Genomic DNA, 16,417 nt, shown 5'->3' with positions numbered 1-16,417 from the left:
TTTGATTTTATAGTGATTCACCGTTAGATGTTGGCAAATGAATACAATTCTACACTCTACGGCTTCTGCTGCACAAGCAGTACTGGAACAAGTGCAGCAAGTGTCACAACATTCTACATCTTCTGAAGCACAAGTAGTATTGGAACAAGTGCCGCAAACGTAGCAACATTCTGCCACTCATGAAGTAATTGAACAATTAGAAAAACGAGGCAAGAATATATAGATTTCAATCATAAATTAAATTAGCATTAGTGATTTGGTAATTATCTCTTGTTCGTGTAACTATTGCAGGCTCTTCCACTATAAAACGAAAAAGTGGAAGGACACAGATGCCGCGTGGGAGTGAGCGCAAGTTGGTTGTTCTAAGTGATTTGAACCAACCCATTGGTCCTACTGACGAAATTGTAAAAGAGTTGGGAAGTTTCCTCGGTACATTGGCAAGAGGATATGTGGACATATATCAAGGTTTGAAGTTTTCATTGTTTCAATTGTTAGTTGATAATATTTTATATTTTTGCTCTAACTCAAGTACACCAAACTGTAGACAAAACATGACATTCATGATGATGGAAGAGAGTGGGTTTTTCAATCAATTCAAAATGCTTGGAGAAGGTATAAGTGTTGGTTGAAGAAAAAATTCTATGACGCCTATGCCAATGACGAACTTCGAATGGAAAAAAAGCCTTCATATGTTTCAGAATTTGAGTTTAAGTACCTTCTTGAATACTGGAAGTCTGATAAAGCTCAGGTAAGTTATAGACACAGTAAACTTGATTTCGGACAAAGAGAATGAGTAATTCTTTTGAAGTTCATTCCTCGCCTTGTCTTCGTGTCCAACACTTTTTAGATTATCAAAATGCATAAGGCAGAAATGTATTAGATGTTTAACATAAAAGCTTACTTGTTGCAGCAAACTTCGAAAACTAATACTGAGAATCGAAAAAAGTTAAAGAATCCACACACTGCTGGCAAAAAAAGTTTTGCCACAATCCGCGAGGTTCGGTATTTTCTCTTATTTTTCATTAATATGAACTTTTTAACCTTACTTGGTAAAATTCTTATGCTGACTTTCACGTAACTAGAAAAAAAAAGAAGGAAACTTTTGAGGAACCATCAAGTAAGGACATGTTTGTGGCTACGAGATCAAGAAAACCCGGTCGAGTATACAAGGAATCATATGAAGATACAATGCGCAAAATTGTACAAAGATTTCTACTTTAAAGCTTGTCGAGATTATCTTTTTAGTCCTAATTGTTAACTCAGTTTTATTTACTTGTATTTTCTTCTCTTAAATTTTATTTGTAGGCTGAAATGGAGCAAATAAAACTCAAGAAAGTGAAGATGATAGCCAATCAATTGACGCATTTGCAACAGTCATGGGACCTAAACATCCAGGTCGCGTAAGATTGTATGGTCGTGGGGTTACAAAGACTATCTTGAAACAAAAATCTGAAAATTCTGGACCCTCTTCAAAGACTACTGATGAGATAATGGAGCAAAAAATGAAGGAAATGGAAGAGAGAATGCAACAAAGGATGCAGAAAAACTTCAAGGAACAACAGGAAACTTGGCGGCAACAAATTACACTTAATGTTGTTGCACAACTTCAGCATATTAACCCAGATTTACGAATTGATCCTAATATGCTAGCAGCAGTACTAATCAAGGTGTGTACTTAATTATTGCAAAATATTGCATCTCTTCTTCTTCTTCTTTTCTCTTTCTTCATCATCTTCTTCTTCTTCTTCTTCCAATATGTAGATGCAGCAAGTTTACAACGAGAGTTACGGTATTCTCTTCGTTAATAAATTGTTGAAGTCATTCTCTTTCTTCATCATCATCTTCTTCTTCTTCCAATATGTAGATGCAGCAAGTTTACAACGAGAGTGACATGTAGAATCAGAAATTTGGCATGTGAATTCATTTGCTAGAATTGGTCATTTAGATCTTAGTCTAACTGTGCTAGTCTACTATGCATAACAGAGCGAGAATACAATATAATTAGTGACCTGAGTCCTATTGCACTCTAGGGCTACTAGTTGACTTCCTATTTTCAAAAACCTTAGAGCTAGTATGCTCTCGTGTTAAAAATTATTGATAACAAATTCATCTGCTGTAGTTCTCTATTTCTTTTGTCATGTTTGCTGTCTTGTAGCCCTTTTGTTCATAAGAACCTTACTTGTGATTAGAGGCTAGAGAGTATATATGCAGGAAGAGTATGGGACAACAATAGAGGCCATGAGCTACATGGTTGATAGGTAATATGTTCCTGTAACTCGTCCCTGTATTTATTGAATGAGTTTTCACGAAGCAGTAATGCTCTTTCAATCTGTCAAGTTTCAGTCCGTTCTGTTATGTGAGTAAAATCTAGGCTGTCAAAGGAGGAATCATGATCTCACTTGGTAATCGACAAAGTTTGTATACACTTGCTAATAAATTGATTGTCAAGTGTATATGCGAAGCTAGGTTAATCCTTCATACAGTCTGTTACAAGAAGTTATCCAAAAATAAATAGCGTGGCAATGTTTTAGGGGCCTCGGAAAATCTGCTCGTGAAGGGAAACATGATGCCTATGTTGTTGCTGTATGTATTCAGTTGAATTCATCTGTCTTTTGTTGTACTTCTCCTAACATGTTTTGTACATAGACTGAAAGTAGTAAACGTAAAATTAGGATTTGAGCTTTATTGTATTGCAGATGGTGCTTGAGAGATACTTTTCAGAGTCACTAATTTGCTAGTCTACTGATGAACTTTCAATATCTCTCCTAACACTAAATTAAGCATTCTTACTTCCCTTGCTTCATTAGTAACTATATATTTGGTTAAACAACTATATATACAGTAAAAATGCTAGAATTCTTGGAGTAAATGCAGTACTCATAATAATGTCAAAAAAATTTGTGTGTCTGGTATTCTTAAATCCTTTAAAAGACTTGACCTTTCATTTGTATTTGAATTGTTAACTAGCATTTAAAGAGATAATGATTTTATTTATCCTCTTTTATAGGTGGAGAAAATGAATAAAGGGAAGATCAAAGGAATGAAGATCATGCTTAACTTTTGTACTTGGCTCTTAACTTTTGGATTGTAAAACTTATGTACTTGGCTCTTAACTTTTGGATTATTAAACTTATGTACATGGGTTCTAATATTTTGCTTTTACGGATATTACAACTTGGATTGTAAATACTTATGATTAGTTTTATTTTGTGATTTATATAAATTATTGTGTATTATAATTTAATGTAAATATTTATTTTCTATCAGGGAGTATATTATTGGTTCAATTAAAACGTTACAATAGCTTACCTCAACCGTTGCTATAGGTAACAAAAACGGTATCAATTAACCATGTAAACTGTTGCAATATGACAATAAACCGTTGCAATAGATAAAAAATCGTTGCATTAGAACCTTTTAGATTGTTGTTACTGTAAACAAACGGTAGCAATATCTATTAAACTGTTGCAAAAGCGGTAAAAGATCATCGTAATATCCTAACTTAACCGTTGCAACAGAATAAATAACCGTTACACAAATATATATTGCAACGCCTTTGAACCGTTCTGGTTGATTGAAAATACTCGTCGCAGTAGAATGATAAATAACCGTTGCGATAGACTGCTCTAGGCAACGGTTTTCGAAACCGTTGCAGTTACGCGACCTAGTTAGACGGGCGCAAAAACGTTGCAATAGACCTATGGCAACGGTTATCTTATGTACCGCAACGGTTTTCTCTGCGTTGCCATAGGTTTATTTTCCAGTAGTGCTAATTGCACTACGAACGATTTTATGATAATTTTATTGCTTAATTTTATCATTTATATTTATACTAAGCCTTAATTATTTCATGAATAGCCATATGTACATGTTAGGGTTATAATTGCAATGACTTTGCAATAATAACCCATGTGTGTATAATTACCTTATTTCACAAGAAAATAACCTTTTATATTTTTATAATACTAAGTAATTATCTTAAATCATTTTCATGCCCAAATGGTATTTTTTATCATTTATAAATTATTTTATTAAGTTAATTGGGTATTTAAAATATAGCCTCTTTCAATTAATTTTTCGGACCTAAATACCCAGCCCAACACCTAAAATGCCTAACACAATTACCCAGCCCAACTACTAACCCAATGCCCTGATCCAATAACCCACCCAACCCAGATTCGATCCTGGCCGTTGATCTCAGAAGATCAATGGTCCAGGACAATCTTTCCTTTTTAATTACCCTAACCTCATAAACCCTACCCCATTCTTCCAAACCCGCCGTCCTTAAAACCCCTTCCCTCCTCTTTTCTCTCTCACCCCCTTCTAACCCTAGCCCGCCGTCACTATTACCCCTCTCGATTCATGGGTTCTTTCTTCAATTTCAGGCCTTATTCGGCCTCATATCTCTACTGGTTGTTCGATTTTCATGTTACTTGATGGGATCTCAAGGGATTCGAACCAGATTTAGTTCAAAATCTCTCATCTTTTCGATTAATCCGCCTATATTCAACCCTATGTCTGTGAGTACTGTCACTTTCGTGTTTTCATGACTTCAAATCTCTGGTTCGAACCAGATTTTCCACCTTTGTTCTTTTTTTAATATAAACTCAGTTATAACTGGTTGGATCCGTTAGATCTCTTTAGATCTGAAGGGTTTTGAGTTCGTTTGGTATTTTTCCCTTAAGATTTTTCCGTTTTTGCTATTATTATCAACCAATTTCATTTTTTTCTAAAAGTCAGGGTTTCGATTTTTCTAAGAGATTTCTACAAAATGTTTTAAACGTTTAGGCATTTTTCAACTCTGGTTTTCTTCTTTGCTTTTATCGACTGATCTTACTGGAGTTTCATCTCTATGGCTTTACACCTTAGGGTTTTCAATTATCTGACTATTGGTTATAATGTTTTGCTCGCTTACCTAGCTCTGTCAATTAACGTATTAATTTACTTATTTTCCTAATTAGGGTTTGAAATTGTGCTTCCCTTTAAAACTGATATTTCCTTATAGGATTTTTACCCATTCTTTCCTTATGTGTGATTAATAATTGGTACTACCTCCCTTAATTCCTCTACTGGTCTGATTTATGTGTTTTGATTGATCTTTAGACTTACTACTTACCTTATTTAAACCTCAATCTTGTCTTTTGATTCACTCCGTGTGAGATTTTCCTTAATTTAAGGGATACTTACTTAATTCTGCTTATTAATTGATTCATGTTAGCCCTAATTGACTAACTGATCTCTTTGCCTTATTTGTGTGCAATTGATTTCCTACCTTATTTGTGTGCTCTATTGTATGCTATTGTAAGCACGTAATTTTTTCCCTACATGAAATACTCCTACAGAATCCCAAGGATATAGATTTTTTCTAATTATTTACCATTTTATAGGATTTTGTAGGATTTTTATTAATTGTTTGCATTTTTGTGCACGTTTAATTTTTATTTAAATCATGAAAAAATATCAAAAATATCATGTATTGCATTTAGGATTTGTTTTTACATTTTTAGAATTAATCATAATCATTTGCTTTATAAAAATTTGAAAATCACAAAAATAGCTCATTTTTACATTTTTGTCTTTTAATTTTGGTTTATTGATTTTTCACTTTTAATATAGAATTAAGTGTTGTTTATAATTTTATAATTAGCTAATTAGTTTAATTTCACACTTTTGGATAATTTAGGATTTTTAATTTGTAGGATTTTAATTAAAGGAAAAGGGAAAAATTAGAAAATAAAAAAAAGAAAACTAGAAAAAGAGTTTAATTTGAATTTGGGCAAAATCCTATACCCAAAATCTGTTCAACCCAAGCCCAATCTCCCTACCCAAATACCCATTACACTTTACCCTACCACCTACGTATAAAAAGACTATAGAAACCAAAAAATCAGACGAGAGAGCAGCGGCGCATCTCCCCTCTATTTTTTCCTCCATCATCTCCAACCTATTTCTAAAGTTCTCAAATATGGAAATTTCGCAAGCTAAAAAGTGATTCCAAGCTATTTCAGTTTCCATTCATCTCACTGATTTTTTCTGGAAAATTCAAAGACTTAATGAGCTGTGAAATACACTCTGACTGTTTGATTTGCTGGATCGCTGTAGCTGAGTTCTGATTTGCTGTTGATTTCAGCCTCCATTTGGCCTTCTTTCTTTTGAAAAATTAATCCTCATGCAGCTAGGGATTTCATTGTCGCAGAGGAAAATCATGCCTATTCAATAAAGTGTGAGTGCCTTGTAATTTTCTTAACAGCAATTTGATGATAACTGGTTCTGTATGAGTTAATTTGCTTTTCGCACTTGAATTGATTTTTGTTATGCATCTATCTCTGAGTGATACATGCGACTAGTTATGCTTTTAAGAGCCTGCTGTAGTTGGGAGGAGACCATTTAACAAATTTGTGTGATTGTTCTTTGTATGTTCTGTTTTCCTTCTTCCATTTTTTATGGAACATTCTTATTAATGAGTGCTTGGAGTGTTATGTTCACAGAATAGTTTATGTACAATAACGAAGTGGCCCTAAGAAGATTTTACTATAATTCAATGTACACATTCTTTTTCATCTTATATGATACTGAAAATGGATTTGTGGTTGGACATCTTCATTTTGATTAACCTTAATCGAATTGTTTGGATAGACGTTAGATTTGTCTTCTTTTTCAAATCAAATTATATCTCATATTAGGTTTGGTGCATCAGCAAATCTTTGTTGCAATTGATCATTTTGAAATGAAAGTATATCCTGCTAATGTCCCTTTATGTTATTGATTTGAAGGTTTTCCGAAATCATATCGCAACTTCACGCCCAAGTTTTTTTGTAGTGGATTTCTTTAATTAGAACCTCCGCCATTTTCATCGAATAGCCCATGGCCCTCACTCAACTAATTTTAGTTCTTTAGAAATCGAGGCGTGCCATTTAGCAAATTTTCCGTGGCCCTCGCAAAGCTAAAACGCGTAGTTGCTTTAGGCGCGTTATTTTAATAATTTACCTTCCTAAACTCGGGTGCGCATTTCATGTGACCCAAATCCAAATCTTAATGACGTTAGAATAAAATGTGTTTCGGATTGCGGGTGCATTTCATGTGACGCGGTCCAAAGACATGTTTTAGACGACGTTAAATCTTCTTTAAAATGAATAAAAGCGGTTATAAAGTTAAAATTTTACCATAGGCTAAAACATGTATTAAAATCAGATAATATGGCAATTATAATAGTTTAAGCGACCGTGCTAGAACCACGGAATCCGAGGGTGCCTAACACCTTCCCTCGGGTTAACATAATTCCTTATTCAGAATTTCTGGTTCGCAGACTTCACAAGGAAAGTCGAAATTTTCCTCGATTTGGGATTCAAAATAAACCAGTGACTTGGGACACCAAATAAACTATCCCAAGTGGCGACTCTGATAAATAAATAATCCTATTTCGAATAATGTCACTTAAAGTGGAAAAAGTCCCTTCTACTACCTTCAGGTGGTGTGTAAAAAAGGAGGTGTGACAGCTATAAAAGCCTTTCATTGTTCTAACACACAAACACACTCAGAAAGATAGAGAAACACACACAAACTCTTATTCACACACACTCTCCATTGTAGTTCTTTTGTTACTTGTGTTTGTTGCACTGTCTAGTCGGTTGAAAGCCAAGACTAGGCTATTGGATTCAACTTGCCCTCACCTTCCTATTTGCTATCTCCTAACTGGTATGCCCCTACATCTATTACCATAATCTCTTCTATGTGCTATGTGTCTCAGTATACTTCTGCTTTGATACTTGCCTCTTAGCCATCTCAACTATTATGCTTCAGCTTTTATTCTCTATGCCTTATATGATTAGTTCACTCTTAACCTCAACATGTGCATGTTTATTATATGTTTCTTGTTTATTTTAACCAGTATGCTTTAGTCTTGTTACCTCTTTGTCTCATGTGGCTGTGTGGTTAGTGTCCCAACATGCTCCTATTCTGCCCTATGTTTCTCTTTACTAGCCTGACGTAGGTCATGTCCTGTTCTATGTGATAGCATGTTCCTATTTGATCCATGACACTTATTTACCCATTTCTCAATTAGCATGCCCCAATTCCTGTCCTGTTTAATATGCTGATAGTCTGCCTTAGCATGTTCTGATCAACTCATGGTTTCTGTATACTTCTTTCAAGAATAATATGCTTTAGATTATCATCATCTTTTCTGTATGGCTGTCTAATTCGCCAGTTGACTTCAGCATGTTTCTATCTGTTAAATCATGTATAGATGATTCTATTTGGTAATAGTTAATAGACTAAATTAGTTCTTGCAATGTGAAACCTTGATTGTGACTCTATTCTGTCTATGAATCTAGTATTCCTGTTTTGCTTAACTACTGGTAACTAAGTTTCAATCAATCTGTTGAAACATGGTCCTGTTTTGTTTGCAACCTGTTTTTTTTATTTCACTTCTGAAAATAAACTGTTTTTCATAAAAATATCCCCTACCCTTGTGTACTGTTTTCCAACTCTTACTCTTAGTTGTCTAGGGTCCTGCCACCCCAGTGTGAGCACTGCTTAGGGTCCATGAGACTCCTATGAACTCTGACACATTGGGGCTGGTTTTACCAATCCTTTGTGAATCTTGTTGAACATCCGATCATGGTGTAACCATTGCCCAGGGTCCCGGAGGCCCTTGGGAACTTTGACACACCAGGAACCAGCTTTATGCGCTATGGACGGGCTACCATTACGCTCAGAGGTGCTATGTTTGAAGACTTGGTTCTAGGCTGATGTTGGTCCTATGAAGGCTCCCTATAGTATAGTGATTTTCATTTTGTAATTCATTCATATTGGTCTGTAATAATAATCTTTGTAAAAACAGATATTGGAGTTATTAGTAAAGTTGGGAGGGATTATTATATATCTTTGTTGGGATCGGGTAGAAATCGTGCCTATAGGGTTGTGATTATTCATATACATTAGAAATCATGCCTATAGGGTTGCTGTGATGATTGTTTACTTATATGCATTAGAAACCATGCCTATATGACTTATCTCATTCTTTAAAATCCTGAATTTTCATGCTTTGCATCACTAGAAATCCTGTTTCTAAGGCGTTTCTCAATTCTGTATCAAAGTTCATGTTCATGCGTATAAGTCTCAATGTGCATTAGAAACCATGCCTATAGGATCTTTTTGGGAATTATTAACTAAGGATAACATTCTGCTCACTTAGATATCCTGTCCATAGAAAATCATGTTTAAAAATTAGTTTTGACGATTTAGATATCATGCCTATAGGGAACGTGTATAAAATCAGTTTTCTATGTCATGAAATAACGCTTGTGATCAGTTTCGGCACTTAGAAAGCATGCCTGTAGGGTGTAAAGGATAAAATCTGCGTGAAATCCGCCTGTTAAATCACTGGTTTATAAAATTATGGTTTAATTAATGTTTAGATACCATGTCTATAGGATTTTACCAATTATCACTTAGGCAAGCCTGTAGGACAATTAAGTCCTGGGTTTAAAATTGTGATTTCCTTGTTGCTTGAAACATGCTCAGATTCAGTAAGAGATAAAATGAGTAGGCAAGCTGATAAGTATTCTCTGCCTCGCCTTAATAGAACTACTGCATATTCTGTTTGTACTCATTTAGATATCCTGCCCATAGGACTCCTAAAACTATAAAAACTGCTCGTTCGAGTGGCGTGCATTTGTTTTGTCTATTTGTGGAGGTAAATATGAGCCCCTTTAATTGCTCTTTATATGACAGTCCTAACTGTTTTTTGTTTGTCGCTTAGATTTTCTCCTTTTAAGCACCATAGGTGAGTCTAGAACCACCTTAAATAGAAGTCCTAAACACCTCCAGGGCCATAGATAAGGGACGGGTAGTGCATGCATTGGGCACGTATTGGATGTTATTAGAACACTTAGCAATAAACAAAGGGGAAGGGTAATTGGGTAGTAAAAGGAAATGATGACCTGTGCGGTAATGCTATGTGTAGCACTCCAACTTGGGGACGATTACCAAGTATTGCACAGAAGTGATCCTATAGGCTAAAAAGCCTAGGACCCTTTTTACTCCTTGTTTTAAAAGTAATATCTGTTTGTTTGTCTGCTTATAAGACTAATTCGCTTAAATCGAGTTTAGCCAGGACCCACCGTTGTGGACCTCGAGGGTGCCTAACACCTTCCCCTCAAGGTAATTTTGAGCCCTTAACCAAATCTCTAGCGATGTAAACTAGTTTGTGAGTTATTTGCTTTAGGTGCCCTAACGCACCTTAATCTGTTAGGTGGCGACTCTTCAAATCTCATACCCAATTCCCAAAAGGAAAAGGAGTTGTCCCAAAATGTCGAAACCCGGACTCCGCGAGGAAAAAGGGGGCGCGACACTGTACAAGGCAGATCCAGCCCAAAAATTAATAGCAACTACGCTCACTGTGGGTGTGCAGACTCCGAAGTGGTAGATCTAGCCCAAGCGCTATAATAAGACCATCACGACATGAACTAATAAAGACTATTGCAGCATGCACCCCAATCCCATCATGAATAATTAATACCTACTGCGGCGTGCAGCTCGATCCCATCAATATCACTCACAGTCCGGCCCTCAGGCCCCAACTCAGTCATCAATCTCTCTAGTTTCTCGGGCTTACAATGTCATGAAACTCAATCTAAAAATGATGATATGATGTATCAATAAATAACAACAGAGACTAAGATATGATATGCAAATGAATGAGTATGACTGAGTATGTAATTGCATTGTAAGCAAATAACTCAACAACATAAATGACCTCAGTGGGTCCCAATATGATAAGCATATAGCCTAGACATGGTTTCTAGCATGGATCACAGCTCAATCACTCTAACACGTAGAAATGTCATGAATAGGAACAAGTTTAAGTCACTATAGAGTACCACAAAATCAATTGAGTCATAATTCACATGGTGCGTGCTCACACGCCCCTCACCTGGCATGTGTGTCACCTCAATACCAACACATAACACGTATATTTAGGGGTTCATACCCTGAGCACAAATTTTAGAAGTGTTACTTACCTCGAACAAGCCATATCCAATACCGAGCAAGCCACACAATACTCTAGAAATGCCATCTCGCACGTACCGACCTCCGAACGACTTAAAACTAGCCAAAAGCAACTCAAGAATATCAAATAATGCAAAGGAAATAAACCCAATCGATAAAGGTCAATTCTTTAATCAAAAGCCAAAGTCAACCAAAAAGTCAAACCCGGACCCGCACCTCGGAACCCAACAAAACTCACAAAATCCGACAACTCATTCAATTATGAGTTCTACCATGCTAGTTTCACTCAAATCCGACTTTGAATATATGTTCAAAGCTCGAATATTTAATCTATGAAACATTAAACAAAACCCCTCAATTTTCTCTTTAAAATTCATAATCAAATACCAAAAACGAAGATATATTCACGAAATACAACCAAACCAAGTAGGGAATACTTACCCCAATCCGTACGACGAAAATCTCTTCAAAAATCATCTCAATCCAAGCTCCGCATCTCTAAATATGCAAAAATGGTTGAAACCCCCGAAAATAGAGTACTTATAATCACTGGACAAAAATACCCTATGCGATTGCGGGACATTCTTCGCGATCACGAAGAACAAACTCAGCAGCCTCCAAAAATACCCTATACATTCGCGAAACATCACATGTGAATGTGATGATCATGTGCACCTACACTACGCGATCACGAAAAGATAAATGCGAACGCGAAGAAGAAGATCCCCAGCCCCAGCTTCACAACTCAACTCTACGCGAACGCGGGCTGATCAATGCGAACACGTTTCTCAAGCCCCACAAGAACCGTGAACGTGACTCAAAACTCATGAACACGAGAGATAAAACAACCTAGTTCCAAATCCTTATTTGCGATCGCGATGGCTCCCACGTGAACACGATTCACTGCAGACATCAGCAAAAACCAGCAATCCAAAAATGAGAGAAAATGGTCTGAAAGCAATCCGAAACTCACCCGAGCCCCTCAGGACCCTGTCAAAATATACCAAAAACTCCCATAACATTACACGGACCTACTCGAGGCATAAAATCATGCATAAAAACATCAAAATAATGAATCGCGCCTCAAATCGAACATAATGAACTTTGAATCTTTCAACTTCCAAAACTCGTGCCGAAACATATCAAATCAACCCGGAATGAGCTCAAATTTTGCACACAAGTCCCAAATGACATAAAGAAGCTACTCTAGTTCCCGGAACCACAATCCAAACCCGACTTCATCAAATTTATCTCCTGATAAAACTTATGAACTTTCCAAACCTTCAAATTTCCAACTTTCGCCAATAGCGCCAAAATCTTCTAGAAATATCCAAATGAAAATCCGGGCATACGCTTGAGTCCAAAATAACCATCCAAACCTAACGGAACCATCAAAACTCCAATCCGAGGTCTAATACTACATAGTCAAACTTGGTCAACGCTTCCAACTTAAAGCTTTAATCCTGAAATTCATTCTTCCAAATCTATTTCGAATAACCTAAAAACCAAAACCGATGATTCACACAAGTCATAGTATATCATACGGAGCTACTCATGCCCTCAAACTACTAAGCAAAGTGCAAATTACTCAAACTGACTGGTCAGGTCGTTACACAAGTGGAATTTCCTCTCCAAGAATTCCTCGAACAAAGCCAGTTGCCCGAGTTCTTATGTTGTGGATTTGGCCGCGTCTGTCTATTTTGGTACCTAAAAGTATCTTGGTACCTAGTGGGATTCCGACGACTCCTCGCCCTTATCATTTTCACTTGGAATAAGAGCAGGCGCCATTTCCTATAATTGCTATTTGCTGGGTTCCTTCCCTTTACTGCTGGAAATCGACACTACATTCATTTTTCTTGCTGCCGGTTGATCTCCACTTATCTATTTGATTCCTTCTGGGGTCAGGAATTTCAGCAGCTAGTGATATGTTGATGATACAACCTTCATCTCATGTAACCATGATCTACCGAGAATTATGTTGTAGCCTATGTAACCGTCCACCACATAAAATAAGGTGGTCTTCGTGACCCCTATGGAGTTTTTGGGTAGCATGATCTCTCTTCGGGTTGTCACACTTACCAAGTTGAACCCAGCGAGGAACGTTGTTGCTAGAATGATACTTCCAATTAATTCGGCTTGTTCCATCACTCTCTATTGAATGATGTTGGCTGAGCTTCCTGAATCAACCAATACATGTTTAATCTTGAAACCTAGAACATTAAGTGAAAATACCAGGGTGTCGTTATACGGCAAAAGAAGTTTGTCGGCATCTTTCTCCGTGAAGGTGATGTCGTCTTCGGTGACTTTTGATGAGTGGTGATTTTACCACTCATTCTAATCTTTTTTCTTTAGTTTTTATGTCCTTTAATTATAATATGAGGGCATTTGTGGTGTGTATTGTTAGATTTTTAGGTAAATGATTCCACGAAGAGAGTTGAATCCAATTGAAGTGGAATTGAGAAAAAAAGGGTTTAACTATGCAAAACTCTCCAGTAATTTCGCATCTGCAGAAGACTGGTCGCAGAAGCGACTTGCATCCATGAGGAAATGGTCCGCATCTGCGGAATTGAGCCACCTTGCCTGGGATCGCATCTGCGTGACAAGAACCGCTTCTGTAGTTGTGCATCTGTGCTTGAGAGTCCGCATCTGCGGAGCCAGAATTTCCCTTCAATCTCCGCATCTGTGATAAGAGATCTACATCAGCGGAGACGCACCTGCGAGGATTCTTCCGCACGTGCGGTCAACGGGCTTCAGACCTGGGCTAGAATGACATTTCACATTTTCTTAACTCCAAACCCACAAATACACTACCTAGCCTATTGGAAACAGATCTTTGGACATCTTTGGGCAGTCTTGTACCTGTTTTGAGAGAACACAAGTTTTGGAGCTAGGGTTCTTGCACACACACTTTGGTCTTGATGATTTGAAGCTGTTGGTTGTGAGCACGTGATTTTTGCCACGTTTAAACAACTCCTAGAAAATTCCTTAGAATTAGGATTTTTCTTTATTATTTGAATTTTTAGGAATTAATTCCATGATTCTGTGTCTTGTTGCATTTTTGTGTGCACTTTACTTGATATAGTTCCAAAAATACAAAACAGTATGCATTTTAATATTACAAAATAAGGAAAATAACAAAAATGGTTCTTGGCTTTTTCACTTTCAATTTTAGAATTTGCCTTAAGTTTTCCTTTAAATTAGAAATTAGTTAATTTTGAAATTTTAATTAGTATAATTTTAGAGTCAATTTGGGCCTTTTTATTTTACAAAATCGGAAAATAATTAAAAAAAAAGGTAAGTAAAAGAAAAGAAAACAAATAAAAGAATTAAAAGAAAAGCCTAGTAATAATAAANTAAACACCCAATTTTTGGGCCATTTTCAGCCCAATCTCACCTAGAACCGGACCAAACGCCCAGCCCAAATCACACTCCTACCCGTTCCAAATGCCCCATCCCTCAAACCATCGAAACGACGTAGTATGGGGGTGTTACTACGTCATTTCATGGCAAATCAATCTGAGCCCTCCATCCCTTATAATCTAACAGCCCTGAGTTAATCTTGGCTTTTAAATAAAAATGTCCATCTCATCAGAAAACCCTAGAGAGAAAGTTCCATCGTCTCAGAACACTCCCAATATCACACTGCACCTCCGTCGCCATCCCCCGCCGCCGCCGGCCGGAAATCGTCTCCGCCGGCGGCAAGTCCCCAATGACCACCAAATTATACCAAAATACTCCCCTCCACCTCCTTATCCCGAATCCACAATTGGTTTCTTTCAAATCCCTACCAAAACCCTCAAATCAGTGAAACCCTAGCCGCCGCCGCCCACGGCGGCGCCTCCACCCTTTCCCCACCAAATCAACACCCTAAACCCGTCTCACCCTCCTCTACCTAAACCCCAAACTAGTTCTCCCCAAATCTAACTGCAATTCTCCAAATTTTGGATATAGGGTTTTGGAAAAACTGGTGGAATTTTCGAATACTACCAAGTGTCGATTTGAGTTCCTACATAACATTATATGTTTTTCTTACCAAGAACAAACATATAATATTATTTGGGGACTCGATTCGAGTTCAATCGACTAGAAGATTAAATCTGTAAGTTTTTCTTCCTAGTTTGATTCCATCCTCATGAGTTTTCGATTTTTCTTTCTAGTTTAATCTTTGTTTTTGTTCATGGTTCATTCTGTTCTTGTAACTGTTTTGATTTTTTTAGTTTAATTTTGTTTTGATTTTGGTTAATCCTGTTTTAGTGATTTTTGATGTTAGTTTAATTTTTGTTTTGAATCGGTTTTGATATGTGTTTTTGTTTGAATTCAGTGTTCGTCGCTATTAGTATAGTTTTTAATTCTTGTTTCTTTTAGTCAATCCTGTTTAGGCAGTGTTTGATTTTAATTTTTTATTATTTCAGTGTTTGATTTAATCAGTAATTCCTTATTGTTGCTGTTAGTTAGCTTTTAATTAGTTTTAGTCTGTTTGGATATAGCTGAATTAGATTTGTTGGTTTAACTATAGTCAAATTTTAACTAGGGTAAAAGAGGGTTGGGGTTTAGTTTGACTTAGGCTATGTAATTTAGGGGTAAGGAAAATGGTAGTATAGGCATTCCTAAATAGAAAACAATGCTGTAGTTGAAACTAGAACCTCCTAGAATCTTCTAGAGGAGGGTTTTAATTAGATTCTCAGTAACTTAGGGAAGTAACTTGGGCAACAAGCCAAAATCTTGGGGACTAAACTGTTAAAATTTGAAAATAAAAGAGGGACTTAGGTGTAAATAAAAATCTGAAGATTGCCCTAAGTTTTGCCTATAAAAAGGCATGCCCATTGCCTTGTTAAAGAAGTTTTTGGCATCTAAAAATTCCCCCCAAAAGTTTCTACAAGTTTTGAAGATCTGAAAATTTAAATTTCAAATTCAAAAAAAAACAAAAACTGAAATCTGAGAGTGTGAGAGTTCCCTTTAGGTCTTAAATCTTCTGAAAAAACAAAAACAACACAAAAAACTCGAAAGAAAAAACTATTCCATTGAAGTTCCTTACAATAGTTTCGAATTCTAGCTCTTAATTCGAATTTCTAGCTTATCTAAGATCCAAAATGGCTTGAACTTCCTGGTTTGTTCAGTAATTGAGATTTAAAAGTTTCTGGAGTCATTTTCGAGTTGAATCTGGTCTATTCGAGTTGGTTATTTTGGCTGTTTATTGGTTGTGTTAATTGCTGGGTTTCGTTTGATATCAATCCTGGGATTTGAGATCAATTTTGAGCTACTGTTACCTGCTGTTTGCTGCTACTGATTTCTCCTTCTTTATTGTTGTAACTTCCAGGTACACTTCCTGAATCCGATGAAATATAGATATCAAGTTGAAATATGAAATGAAGTTTGCTGCATGATTTTTATTGTAGATTTTGCT

The 16,417-nt window shown here is 36.4% G+C and overlaps 2 long non-coding RNA genes across 3 annotated transcripts; both read left to right on the top strand.

Annotated features, from left to right (window-relative positions):
• On the top strand, positions 302-3,173 carry LOC109232794. Of its 2 annotated transcripts, XR_002068998.1 has the most exons (6): positions 302-465; positions 545-748; positions 911-997; positions 1,083-1,200; positions 1,306-1,667; positions 3,008-3,173. It is a non-coding gene; the product is annotated as an uncharacterized LOC109232794 (long non-coding RNA). The 2 variants fall into 2 exon arrangements; XR_002068997.1 differs by having other exon boundaries at positions 911-1,200.
• Positions 5,900-8,883, top strand: LOC109232284. Its single transcript, XR_002068932.1, has 2 exons — positions 5,900-6,223; positions 8,640-8,883. It is a non-coding gene; the product is annotated as an uncharacterized LOC109232284 (long non-coding RNA).

Source organism: Nicotiana attenuata, chromosome 9 (assembly GCF_001879085.1).
Source record: "Nicotiana attenuata strain UT chromosome 9, NIATTr2, whole genome shotgun sequence".
Lineage (NCBI taxonomy): Eukaryota > Viridiplantae > Streptophyta > Magnoliopsida > Solanales > Solanaceae > Nicotiana > Nicotiana attenuata.
Note: the sequence above shows the minus strand (reverse complement) of the source record. Positions and strands in the feature narration are given on the sequence as shown.